General features: G+C 37.4%; 1 long non-coding RNA gene across 1 annotated transcript; it reads right to left on the reverse strand.

The window, feature by feature from the left end:
* Positions 1–9,827: 9,827 nt before the first annotated feature.
* LOC137193398 (uncharacterized) lies at positions 9,828–11,076 on the reverse strand. The gene is made up of 3 exons (XR_010930809.1): positions 10,820–11,076; positions 10,031–10,150; positions 9,828–9,951 (listed from the first exon to the last, which is right to left on the reverse strand). It is a non-coding gene; the product is annotated as an uncharacterized lncRNA (long non-coding RNA).
* Between the last annotated feature and the right edge of the window lie 3,684 nt (positions 11,077–14,760).

The following is a 14,760-nucleotide window of genomic DNA, read 5'->3' on the forward strand; positions in this document are numbered from 1 at the left end:
ATCAAGCTCTGGATACACACACAATACTTCTAAGTAGGATCAGTTCATTGTTGGTTTGGCTCTGCACATGAAATTTGTTGACAATAAGAAAAATATAGAAAATTTCCAACCACACAATGAAAACATAACTCGGATAAAAATAGCTGCATGTAAATTGAGAAAAACATAGTTACAAATTGTAATTGGAAAATGGTTAGCAGTGATGTAACAGTGTGAGACATGATTTATAGCAAATAGGCTAAAACATGTAAAAACACTGGTTTGGTCCTTTAAATTTTCAATTCAACACCGGCATCCCAAGTTTAAGTCTTGTCTTAGGCAAGACACATTTCATACACAAAGGCAATGCATAGTGCTTTACATAAAACTAAACTGAACCAATTTTAAAGCATATTAAAAATATATAGACTGAGATTGAAAAAAATAGAGGGGATGTAAGTATAAAATGGATGAGTACCTATAACTCAGTCAAGTCACTCTGGAAGTTTATTCCAGCATTGTGGAGCATTGTGACTAAGTGCTGCTTCTCCATTTATTATTTGAACAATGGGAGCAGTAGCAGAATATTATTAGAGAAGGTTCATATGGTAGGAGACAGATGTGTTTGGTCCTATAAACATTAAGTGATTTATAGAAAAGTAGTCATATTTTAAAATCTATTTGCTGACACACTCAAAGCAGTGCAGAGATCAGAAAATTGGTGTGATGTGCTCAATTGTCTTCAGTTTGTGGACCATGGCTGCAGCTTCCTGAGCTGAAGTTGACTGAAAAAACACTGCTACAATTGTCCAACCAGCTGGAAATTGATTTTTTTTCCGAGTCAGGGCAGGATGTGTATCCTCAGATTTCTGCTATTTTTTTTCAGATAATACTAAGCAGACTTTGTTATTGATTTGATGGAGTTATTAAAAATTGAATCCACGATAACAGCAAGAGTCCTGACTTGAATCTTGGTTTTCCAAGATGGGCAGTCGAGATACATGCTGAGTCTTTGCATCAAAAACTATTTGAGTTTTTTCTGTATTTATCTGAAAGAAGTTTAGGCACATCCAGTCATTAAATAGTTCACTGCACTGGGACTAGAATGTATTTTGATAATACAAAATAGTTGCATATAAACACAGTTCATAGGATATACATACTCTACTCAAGCAGTGAACAGACTTGACATATTTCTGCATCTTAAACACTTGTGCTTTTTCCATACAAGACTGTCCTTCAGATTAAAGGAGCCCAGTGTTGGATGTCAACCCGACTATAGCAATGTGTTCCCACTTATTACTTTTTGTGTGTGTGTGTTGAAAAGCATGTAGACACCCAAAGAACTCATCAGCAAGGATGAGGTCTTTCCCTTGAACCAGCTTAAGAACCACATTTTTGTATGCAGTGTTTTGTTGGACAAAGCACCAAATACATCATACTTATAGTCCTTATTACAAAAACAAGAAAAGAAAAACAAGCAAAACTGAGGACAGTCTTAAGTGTACAGTATTCATGATGAATTACTTTCATTATGATCTGTTGCTGTTACCTTTGCTGAAAAGACTGAGAGTGCATGAAAATACATGCATACATGGTTGAAATAGATAGAAGCAATGAATAAACAGTTAAATAGTTAGCTAAAAGTAATGGATAAATGGTTGAAATGTCCAGCATCTGTTGCTATAACTGGCAGTAGGGCACATACAAACTTCACCAAACACAAATTTTTATAGAATTTCCAGATAATTTTCAAAATGCAAATGAATGTGTGTTTCTATGTCCTACTGCTACAGTATTTGGATATTAGGAGCTGGGATCATCAAGACAAACATTTGGTAGCACTTATTCTCCAGTCTGGTGCCATTAAACCATTGGAGAAGAAGAAGACAGTCAAGAGTTCCAGACAAACCTCAACAATTGAAAACTGTGTGGAAAACAAGATGGAAGTATGGCATATATGTTTGTTATATATATTTATGTACTAATTTGAGGAACCTTACAGTCTCCTCATCAGTCCACACAGATCTGGTGTTTTCTGCTGGCATTTCTCTTCAGTGTAATAGAAGCTTGTGTGACATGTAAGTCACATGCTTCATACATGTCATGATTTAATAGCAGGGTGTGTTCCCATTGCACATTTTCATTTTTTGCTTCAGTACACCAATTTTCATTTGTGTAAAAGCTTTTTTCAATATTTTGACTTTTTTCCACTCACGTTTCCCACTCCAATTTTTTTAATATGTAAATTGAAAATGTATATAAAACAGGTGGATTTAAATGCACTTACAGAAGAAATACTTCATGAGAGTTCATCTGACCGGGCCAAGAAACAAAACGATGTGAACCACTGCCTCAAACCATGACAAATCTGTGATCTGTGCAGAGAAATGTGGACTCACTCACACTTTATTTTATGTCTTTCTTATCCTCCAAGTTGCTAGCTCAGGCCAAATTGCCCAAACCAAAGTCTGCTTCAATCCGGCCCAAGAGAAGTTTAAACTGACCCGATAAATTCAATTATTCATTTGGAGACGTTTGCAGTACCAGACTGTCATTTCAAAAGATTTATTCTATTCTACTATGATTGTGAGCGCACACGCGCGTGTGTGCATACACACACGCTACACTGTGTGCTACAATTGTACATTCACAGTATTTTTAGAGGCTTTCTTGCCTCACTTTAGGGCCATTTCCATCCACTCTTTTCCTTTCCCGTTTTCCCCACAAAGTTATTATACTTCTAAATACAACCGAATAGAGAAATATTTCTGAATAAAGAACTAACTGAATAAAGAAATCTCTCTCTCCACATTTCTTTTCTGCTCCTTACTTTTTGTGTGGCTTTCTTTTTTAACTGCTTTATGTCCTCTGTCCTCTTCTTATTTCTTTTTCTGGAACTTTTGACACTAACTAACTTTGAAAGTTGCCTACTTTCAGCGACACGGACATCAAGGCAGACCTTGAGGCTGCACAGTGGTCATGACATTCTTTCTGTCTGGAGTTTGCATGATCCAAGAGACATCCATGTTTAAAGGGGCAGGTATACTCCTTCAGACATGCCTGTTGGATTGTCAAATAGCTTCCCCTCACACCCCCTCCCCAAACACCTTTCTGACGGTGTATTGGGGGAGGGTGGTGGAGGGGCTGTGTAGGGCCGTTTCTGTAAATTTCCGACACTGACAAGCCGACATTCACTCCCACTTAACCCCGTTATTGACCAGCTGTGTGTAGGTGAGAAAGGTGTCAGGGTTTGAACTTCTCTCGCTAGCTCTCCTCTTTCTTTCATGACACAGCTACTGTCAGCCATGTGCAGTTTAGATTTAGAGGTATGCTGATTATTGTCAGTTTTTTGCGGTAGTCTGATTACTTATAAAAGAAACCAGATAGGTAATTCTAAATTAATATTTTTATACATTTTGGGAAATACGCTTATTTACTTTCTACCTGAGAATTAGATGAGAAGATCAATACCTCTCTCATGTTTGTACAGTAAATATGAAACTACAGCCAGCAGCTGGTTAGCTTAGCTTGAAGATTGGAAACAGGTGAAAACAGCTAGCATGGCTCTGTCCAAAGGGGAAAAACACCACACATGCTGCTTTTACACTTTGATTTTATACACATTAGAAAAATGAGATGAGCTATAACGTGTTAATTAGTGAGCTTCAGAAGTGCTGGTAGTCTGATATGAATAAGTGTAAAATGTTGAACTATTCCTTTAAAATTACTCATCTGGTTTCTTTTCCATCAAGGTACTAAGACTTAGACTTCCAACAGAGAAAATAATGCTTTGACAGCCGTGCAGAGGGATGAAAAAAAAAAAATCATTGTGGATTCAAAATGATTACATCTAAAGTCTTAGTTTAATTAAAACTGTAAGTGAAACTGAAATAAACAAGACTAAGTTCCCACAATTGAACAGCTGTAAAATTTGAGCACATTTCCAAAGGAAAAAAAAGTGTGTATGCTCTCAGTACAGAGACTTTCCTCCCACTACGCTGTCAGTCCAAATGCTCTGACCAAAAATTTTCAGGCTATCTATCTATCTATCTATCTATCTATCTATCTATCTATCTATCTATCTATCTATCTATATATTTCCCTAATTCACTAAAAAATATGCCATTCTTGGTTCTAAAATGTGGTACTGTGTCAGGAAGTTTTATGGTAAACAGGTTATTGCAGTGCATATAAATGCATTTTCTGATTTTTTGCCTTAACCTGATTTCTCCCAGTAACATGGTTTATTGTGTGCACGTAAATGTAGTCATTAGCTCCAGAGTTAGTTTGCATACCTTAGATGTTTGTATTATATTTTGGTACTTCAACCAACGGTGGTATAATTTAAAATTGGCCACAAAAAGTTCATGAAATATAAAACCATTTTTCAGGTTATTACTATATTTTTAAAGAAAATAGTGGTAACTAGACAAGACTCATCCTCATAACAAAGTTGTATTTTCTCACACATGCATGGACACACACACACAAACACACACAAACACACACACACACAAACACACCAATATACAGAACATTAACATGTAGGCGTGTGAATTTTATTACCATCTGCTACACCATTTCATGGGGATATAAAAAGTGGCAGCAACCCTCATACATATAAACATATCCTCATCAAGTATTCCTGCAATGCAGGATTATGTGTTAACTTTCTGGACCCTGAGGTAAATTCTACCTTTGCCGTCTCTGCTCGTGGGTTCGCCCATATAATGTTAATTTAGTTACTGTGCTGACTTTACCGTGAACATTAACTCCAGTGCTGCTGTGATTTGTCACAGGGAGGAGAGCCAAAACTAAACTTCAAATGCTCTGATACAACCCTCCCATATGTCAAATGGGTCCAGTGCCACTCACCAACTTCTCCTTCTTTTGACCCACTTTCCCCAATAGTTACTTGATGTCTTTTGAATAATGACACTGAAGTGATGGATGCAGCTATCAGTCACAAACTAACGTTCAAGTAGGCCACTGCCCACATAAGCCTTTCTTTCATCAATTGCCTCATGTTGCCATTTTATGCCAAACACAGATTGGAAACTGGAATCCAACTGACATGAAAACATGTGAAAAGTGATGGGAAGTGTGTGTTAGGATCTTCATTTTCACAATTTATCACTTGACGGCGGTCACGGTCAAGTGAGGTGAAGGTCAGTTGCTTTCTGCAAGCCACAAGGAGTCTTTGTAGGAGGTACAGAACCGATGCTGAAGGAGGTGTGATGGATGGACATGGACAAAAAAACCCCCAAAAAACAAAAACAAGGTCTCATGTCATGCATTCTCAATGACACTCCACAGCGTTACAGCATGCAGTCGTGTTGACATGGTGGCAGGTAAAGCCACTCGTAAATGACAAATGATACTGGGAAGTTGAAGGGCAAAACTGTCATTACTCATTGTGTTAATTTAACAGTTTGACACTGATATCCATCAGCTGCTCATGCAGTGAAATCTGTTACATGGAATATGATGTTACATTTTAATTAGTTTCAGTTAGTAAAACAAGGTTAAGCGAGGCAAATGTAAGTGTGTCAGGATTAGTAAAATATACAGTAGCTCACCCTGTTCGCACATTTAAATAGAAAGCTCCGTGAGGTCAACTGCTGTGATTAAAACTAATTATTATGTAATAATGTCAAGTCAAGTCAATTTAATTTATATAGTGCCAAATCACACTTATCTCACTTATCTCAGGACACTTTTCACAAAGAGCAAGTCTAGACCGTACTCTTTATTTTACAGAGAACTGATATTCCCCCATGAGTAAGCAGTTGGTTACAGCGGCGAGGAAAAACTCCCCTTTAATGGGAAGAAACCTCGAGCAGAACCAGGCTCTAGGTGGGCGGCCATCTGCCTTGATGGGTTGGGTAGAGAGAGAAAGAAGGAGAGGGAGAGGGGAGAGAGAGACACACAGAGAAACACAACAATAATAACAATAGTAATAATAATAATAATAGAAATGTGACTAATAATAATTGCAGGCATGGGCATCAAGCAGGACCATGGCAGCAAGGGGTCCGCAGCCACGGTCCATGGAAGCCCACAATCCATAACCAGGCGGTCCTCGACCATGATCCATAGAAACCTGCGAGACGAGAAAGCACAAAAACTCTGGGGAAGAAGCAAAGTTGTAAAACTTACCACAGTTTCTTTACAATCTCAGTTGCACGGGTTGAGATCACACAAATGACACATGGAAAAGAATTAAAAGAGTTTTAACATCCCCACTGGTCCACTCACAGCAGTTTTACAAAGCCATTTTTATCTAGGATATTAAACTTGCAGCATCTTTTGTGTGTTGGACAGATGGGCAAAATGAGCAAAGACCCTCCAGTGGGTCACCTTCTGTGACTGCAGAATTCACAAGCAAAGGTGATTTAAACCTGCTGAACTGGCATGCAAGTAATTATACAAGCATTATATGATGGATTGCAGCAGTAACATTCTCTCTGTCGGAGTCATCTTTGTTACATAGACTGTAAACATTGACTGTAAAATATAATAGACGTAGCCACCATGACTCATTGGTTTGTGGGCTCCCGTTTTGAAGCCTCGAGTTTGCCTTTTGACCGTCGCCATCTTGGATATTTGGACAAGAGGGTGGAGCTGGCTCTAATGTTAGCTGCTAGCTTGGTTAGCATGTTGTATTTACAGTCTATGGTTAACTATGATAATGCTGATGCTAATTTTTGCTAGCAAAAACAGACGTTAAAACCATTAAAAAAAAATGTACTTACTGGAAAAAACTGAACATCTGACTCCTTAGAGGGTCTTTTAGTACAACCAAATGCTGAACAAGACTTTTAAACGACCAAAATATTACACACTGAAATAGCGATGCCTACGCCTATACTCTGTGAATCTGGGGTTACGCCATGGTTACGTTACCTAAGCAATGTTGTCGCCGTGGTAGCGACTTCCCTCTGATGCCACACCCTAAATTATGCAAAACTTTAAGCCTTAATAAGATTTAAACTGGTGAGTAATATAAAAATGTACTCCCCATACAGTTGTCATGAACGGGGAAATTAACTATAGAGACCAAAACTGCTTTTTGCACCAGGCTGTAAACATGTTTATTTCTGCTGTAAAGTTGGACATTTTAACATGGGGGTCTATGGGGATTGACTCGCTTTTGGAGCCAGCCTCAAATGACTATATGAGGAACTACAGTTTTTGGCACTTTGGTGTTGGCTTTATATTTCAGCCGCGGATGTTGCCGCTTGCATAAAACAGTTATGTCACAGCCACAATGAACTGTTTTGATTTATGATTTATACAGTTGTTCTGCCTGCACCAGCGCAGGCGAGTTATGGGCCTATTAAAAGTGTCGTCTGTCAAAAGCAAGGATGAAGGCTAAACCTCAGCACCTTTGCATGATGAATCAGTCTGGATGTCTGGCTCCCTGCTGCACACAGACCCTGTTCACACTTGGCACCAAAGTGATCTGATCTGATCAAAAGAATACTGCTCCAGACAGTCAGGGAGTTGTAGTGTTAATGCAAATGCATGAGTTAATGCAAGTCAACTTTATTTCTGTAATTGTTTATAAAATGCTTTAAGGTCTGCTATGTTCACATGATTGATTTTTATTTTCCGTCCTCTGAAATCTACTTTGTGCACCTTGCCTGCCAAAATTATTATTGTGTCTTGGTGCCAAAAGCTCTTATTTACCAAATATAATCAAATCATGCAACAACTGTACAGCGGTCTCTAATCTGGACATTGGATGGGCCTGATTATGCTACAGTAACTTAAAAAATAAAAAAATGTATTATCTGATTATTAAGTAATTACCTAAATACTAAGCATATTCGAATTATTACACATTCCAAATCTCAAACAACCTCTATTTTTGATGTTTTTGATTCAATGGACTCAATAATTATAACTGAATTATTTAGACTATTTAAAAACTAATCCAACTTTTCTCACACGTTGTATGTATTTATAAATTAGCTGCGTTTCCTCTAGACAGAACTCTCGCTTGCTGCTCTTTTGACAGAAGTTTAATGTCTCATGTCTTAAGCTTCCATTCATCACTTTGAAAGTATGGGGGTGATTATGATTGAGAAACATGTTGCAGCTTAAATTTGTCCTTTTGGCTGAATAAAGAGGCTGATTTTAAAATTTAGGAAATCTGATTTTTTTTTCTTGTATTCTGGTACATAATTTGAGAATATTTTACTTGATATCTGCAATACTGCTATAACAAGAGAAAACAACTGAATGACACAGATTTTTTTACCCCCAGATTTGCAGGACAGCTGATATGGTCACAGTTGGTTACAGACAGAACGGTTTCATCCAGGCAAACATTTTTAATGAGACAAACCAAGACGTGGTTGAGAAGTGACTGAATACAGCCTGTCTGTCGATGTGTAGCATATACTATAGGCTCTTGTAACATCTGTGTACATCTGTGCGTGCATGTGCATGTGTGTAAATTATGTGTGTCTGTGTGGTGCAGGGTTGAAGTCTTATTTTACAAGAAAAACTGCAGAGGAGATTCCAATTTTATGTTGTTTTTTTTCCCTGCAGTTGACCAAAAAAATCACCCAAAAATAAAATAAAATAAATATCAGCGGGTTACTTTGTAATTTGCATCTGCTGTTTTTTTTCTGTTCCAGGGAAAATGAGGCATCCACGGGAGACACAGTTGCTGACGATTTGACAAGTGTGACATTTACAAATAAATCTCTGGGGGCTGTGAGAAAGCACAGACACATTTTCTCTTCTGACAAACTCTGATGAAAGCCAAGGAGACACAATTGATCTTCTCCCGCTGCGTGTCTTGGCGTGTGTCGGCATCTGTTTTCTGTGTCAGCTTCCGTCTTGTCACTTCATGTCTTGTGTAATGCTCACCTTCAGGCTGGTGGACTGATCAGCGTCCATGTAAACTCTCGAAGTCTGGTCTGCCAAAGCAGCTGAGAACAAGGTCTTGATTGCTTGTGCGCTTTCCAGACCATGTTTCACCAGATGGCTCCCTCTCCATTATAACAGAGGCTCTCTTATCACTGTTCCAGAGCCTTTTCTGTCTATTATAATCACATGGATTAGATGCAGTAGAGTTTTCTATAAGCTTTTATGTTTTTTTTACATGCTCCACCTTTCAGATATAGTCAAAATCATACCTTTTTTTAACATTTTAGTGTGCTATTACTACTCAGAGCAGTTATTTCCAATCAAAAGAAACTCATGGTTTTTTTGCAAAGTGAATGCAAAACAAATAAAAAAAACTTTGTGAAAAAAAGAGAAACAATTTCAATGCCAAAGGAGCACTGAAGCCCTCAAGGACTTGTTTCCTGAATGTATAGAGACTGTCCTTTAAAACAGACACTTGCTTGGCTGAGTGGTTGCTGTGCCTTCAAGCACACTTTTTACCCTGTAATTTCTTCAAAAAGCTTTTCTTTTCAGATGTGGAGTTGCGTGGCTCCCTGGCTGAGTTCACTGTAATAATGACAGCGGTGGGGAAAGTCTTAAAACAACTGGGGAATGATCACCAATGCATCAAATTCATCAATTCATAAAGTGAAAAAAAATTGGAATTATATATCAGGAGATGCAATTTCATCTCAGGCCTCCTGAAAGCATCATTTACACAGAGAAGGATGCATCCTTGAGGTGCATTGATTTTGTACCATATATGAAGTAAATGTCCCTCAAGCATCTGCGCTCTTTCTGACCTGCAGCTGCATATTCACATTCACTGCAGTGATCAGAAAACTTATAACATTTCATTTTACATGTAAGAACAGAAGCACAACATTCTCCGCATCCCAAACACAAGATAGGGTTCATTACAGATATTTGTACTTTATTTAGACAGGCTTCTTCTCCAGCAATCTGTCACGGCAGACAGCAACCGTACTGCCATCTCCCTCGCAGCGGGGACTACAGAGAAAGATGCGGTCATGGCCGTGTCCCCTTGTCTGCTGCCATCTGGAGACACTGTCAAATAGAGACTGACGTCAGTGATGAGAGTTAAATCTGTGGCCAAACAGCCATATTTAATTTTTTTTTATTGTACCGTGTGGGTTGGCCATGATGTCCGCCCGGATGTTCAGAGTTCATGTAGAGGAGCAACCTTAACCCAATCTGTCAGTTGCACAGTCTCCATGAGCTCAATGCTTTCACCTTTCCTGCCATGCTGTCAGTGCAGGGTACAAAATATGGCAGAACAAGCTCAGAGTACATGAAACATGCAGGTGGCCTTCTGTTTGTTGAATTTTCTTGTTTTTGTAGGTGTTAGTGTTACACACAGTGTGCAAAACTGACTCATGAGGTGACATATTCTAGAAATTATTCATTCTGAAAGAATAAATGGAAAACACAATAGTGAGCCAGCTGGTCCTCAGTGGCTTTACTGGTTCAGGTGTTAACTGCCAAGTGAACTTAGTTGAACAATACAAATTGACAATGTAAAACAATAACAACATAATATCGAAATCACAGTATTATATCAAAATCTCAATATTTCAAAATACAGTAATAGCCATTCATTCACTAGGTATTTCCATTTAAAACCTATGGGCCAACAGAATCACAATAAACTTAAAATAGGCTGTTATATAAAAGTAGGCAATTAAAAATGATGAATTGTATATAAGGGTATAGAAAGTGCTCATTCTATATCATTCTATTATCTACAATTCTTATCATTATCCCCTACATTAATGATATAATCGCTAACATTTATCATCTTTGGTTACACATGACTTATTACAACCTGTGAGCTGCCTGGTGGCCTTGGCACCTGTCAGGAGAAAGTGAATAAAAACAAAGAAAATACGAGCACTGCAAGTGGGCCAGTACTCACCAGTATGCAGTATACACTTCTAAGTTTTACTCTTTGGTGTACTGTGACTTTTTCTTGCGCACTGGCACTGGTAGCTGCTGGTAATCTTTTCTGCCCTCTCCATATCAGGTTCACTGGGTGATTCATAATGGCCCTAAATAAACTGCATAACCCAGGGGTCAGTATGTGACGCTCACCTTTTCTCTTTTGGCTGGTAACATTACATTAACCTTACAATAATGTTGTCCTGGCTTCAAAAGGGGAACAAAGAGAACACGACCAGAGTCAGACGAAGATACAACAGAGCTTCGAAAGTCAAGTCCTATCTAACCAGTACTAAATGCAGGCCGGGAGCATCAAGCTAACGTTAGTGCCACACACTGGCTCTATAAAGCCTTTCGCATTTTTTATGTTTTTCACCTTTTTCACATTTTTCGCAAATTTCGCAGCCACCGTAGGGGGTACTCAGTTAGTTGCAATCTGCAACCTCACCGCTAGATAAATCTTACACACTGGTCCTTTAAGTAGGCTAACATCTTATTTCGCATGGGTATCATCACTACTGTCTTATAATATTTATTGTATGCAGAATCATCTTTTTCAGAGTAAGAATTAATATTGCTGTTTTGGCTAATGTTTTTGTTTACCTCTTATGTCTTTGGCAACTTGTCAACTTTGCTGATGTGTTTCATTATTCCAATAGGTGACAAGTGATACTGAATTAATTTACCATTTAATGTGATATCCTCAATGAATTCATCACCACATAGTTAACTCATTTTGTACCGCTGTCTCTTTCAGCCGCTGCCTGGCAAAGGCGAGGACAGATGCTGATGAAACAGCAATCAAAGAACCTGACAATTCAGTTTAAGTCCAGAACATACTGGTGCCATTTCTGTAAGTATGTGAATTATTTATTAATATTATTAATATTATTTATTATTTATTTATTATGAATAACAGTGTTGTTTGTCCTCCCAAAAATGTCAAATATTCAATCAGATAATACAACCTAATTGTCTACTGTTTCTTTAGAATAGCCAATTACATTAATCTAACACAACAGTATATCTCTTGAAATTCATTGCCAGCTGCATGGCCAACTACTCTCTAATTCTCTTTCTGTCTAACTCCTTCTATCTGGGTCTGTCTCTGTTGTGTGTGTCCACAGGGAACACGCAGTACCAGCTTGATAGTAAGAGACTACCACATGCTTCCTCTGATAGATGTGGAGTCACCTTGTTTTCATCGCCCCCCAGCGGAGTTCTCCATTGCAGGCCTGATGACTTCATTGCACCACACACCAAAGCTAGTGTAGATAGCCTGAGGGACAACTGGACGCAGAGCTTGGTGATGCAGAGGTGTTTCGTTTGTGTGACACACTAAAAGTAAGGAGAAACGAAAGTATCCAGGGATTTTGTCGGGAATACAAAGAACTAAGGGCATCCCAGCCTGATGACCTCATTGCACCACACACTAAAGCTAGGGTAAATAGTTATTTTTTACTCTAATAATTGAAATGGTTGTCCCCTTGATTAAATAATTTTATGTTGTGAACATCAGCAATATCTCCTTGTATCTTTTATTCACTGTAGAAATTCATAATGTAATTGGATGATTTGATGATACTGACCGATACACACGCCAACATGTGAATAAGGGGAGTAGTGCCACTACTTTTTTTCAACTTCAAGCACTGGAAAAATATAAACTGTAAAACACTCTAACATTAAATCCTACATATACATATGTATGAGTGGAGTCAGTTCAACATGTTCTGATAGGTGTAATTTGACAACAACCTCTCATTGTAAATGGCAAGCTAGTACCAACTCCCAGTAGGATACCAAGCGAGTGCAAATACCGCCAACAAGCTACATAAACTACAATGCATAGTAGAAAGCCTGCATTACTGACAAACTGTATGAATGCTTATGTAACATTTACCCACCTGAAAGAATAAATGGAAAACACAATAGTGAGTCGGCTGGTCCTCAGTGGCTTTACTGGGTCAGGTGTTAACTGCCAACTGAAGAATGCAGCGCAAGCTCACAGCTTATATACCTGCAGGTGATTTCGTGCATTTTATACTCAAAATAGAGATGCTTGAAATTGAATGGGGGTTGTCTGCAAACATGCAAGATAAAGTGCATACACATAAAATAACACATTTAAGTAAGTGGACAATTACGTATAAATATCCTATGTGCCACATTAGCTTTTTAACTTTAATGTCAAAGCGTGCTGACATGAGGCACAACTAATCATTGCTTAGAAGTCACCAGAGAGTGGTGTAATTATGAAATGTGAAAGAAAAACACAAACCAGGCACAGAGGAAAGTAAATGCACTTTTTGCGTTAATGGAAAGTGCAGCAGCAGGAGGCAGAGATTGGATAGATATGTTGGGGAATGCTTTATTTTACAGCATGGCTCCTGCATACATCAGACCTATAAGATATAATAAACATTTTCAGTGCTTCGTCCTGATATATATGTATAAACTACTGTTACTAAAAAGTATCAGGCATTATCTCAGCTGGAATTACTCATGCATGTGTAAAAAATTAACACTTAATGACATGGCAAAAAACAATTATATATAATTTGTTGAATTTATATAATAGCTCTCTACACTTTTCTTAACAATATATGCTGTACACAAAACCTCAATGAAGATTGTTTGTGAGTGAGAGTAAATATGTTGCGCTTCTTAATTATTATGATTTGATGACATAACAGGATATAAAAGCTGTTGGATCCCAAAACTACATTAAACATACATCATTTTATAGATTCATTTATTAAGCAAAAAAAGTGTATTTATGTTACTCAATATATTATATAAATAATGTTACATATTATTTATGATAATTCATATTTATTAAAGCTAGACATTTTACTAAAGCTATTGTAAGCACCTAAATTAACTTATTACTTTACACATACTATTTGCATTACTGTATACATTGTTAACAGTGACAATTAGACCTGTATGTAGACATTGTATGTATGTTGTTGTCCATTGTTGTTTGTGCATATATTGTACTGTATGCATATTTTTTATTTTATCTATTTTATATCTATATATATTTATTTGTTTTTCCTTTTTCCACATACTTGCCTGAACATACTAGCTATATGTTTATGTCTGCTTATCTCTGTTAGCCTGCTGTTCTTGCTGTATGTCTCCTGTATGTGTATCTTTTGGTACATTGTATGTGAGTACACTGAGAGCCACCGGATTAATTGATTCTGATCAAGGTACAACCTTCCACCCAGCATCAGCTGGGTGGAAGGTTGTAATAAAACATACTCTATATTTAGAGCATATATATGTATATTTATACAAATTTAAAAAGGGTTAACAATGTAATTTCCAAAGAAAATATTTTTTAAAATGTTTTCTGCATTTTTCTGTCTTGTTACAATATAACTGTACCCTGTAATTATTAAAGAGGCACCCATAATTTAAAAAATACTTGTATTTCTATGTCCCTCTTAAAAGTTGTTTCTTACTTATCACCTAACATCTTGTCTTCTTCCTTTGTACTTATTTGTCTCTGTATGGGTATTTAGTATAGGTATAAGTATTTTATAGACATCCTATATGTACCGGATAATTATGTAAATTGATTTTTGCACGTTACCAGAAAGTTTGTGTGTTATTGCCTTTATCTTTCATTTTAGACTGTTTGATCATATATGAAAAAATAATCGCACCGCACATAATGATCTTTGTTATATAGTATCCTGGTGCGGCTCTGATGTTGTGTAATATATTCAACATGTGGTGTGCCAGCAGTTTGACTAACCAGCTACAGTAGTGAAAGAAGAGAAATGGATGTTTTCAGTCCCACTGATTTGATACAGAAAGACACAAATAAAGTCTAAAGCAGTTTGTCGGCATCATATCATTCCAGCTGTGTTAGCATCATTTAAAATCAGCATGCCGCTGAAGAAA

The sequence above is a fragment of the Thunnus thynnus genome, chromosome 12, assembly GCF_963924715.1.
Source record: "Thunnus thynnus chromosome 12, fThuThy2.1, whole genome shotgun sequence".
Classification (NCBI taxonomy): Eukaryota; Metazoa; Chordata; class Actinopteri; order Scombriformes; family Scombridae; genus Thunnus; species Thunnus thynnus.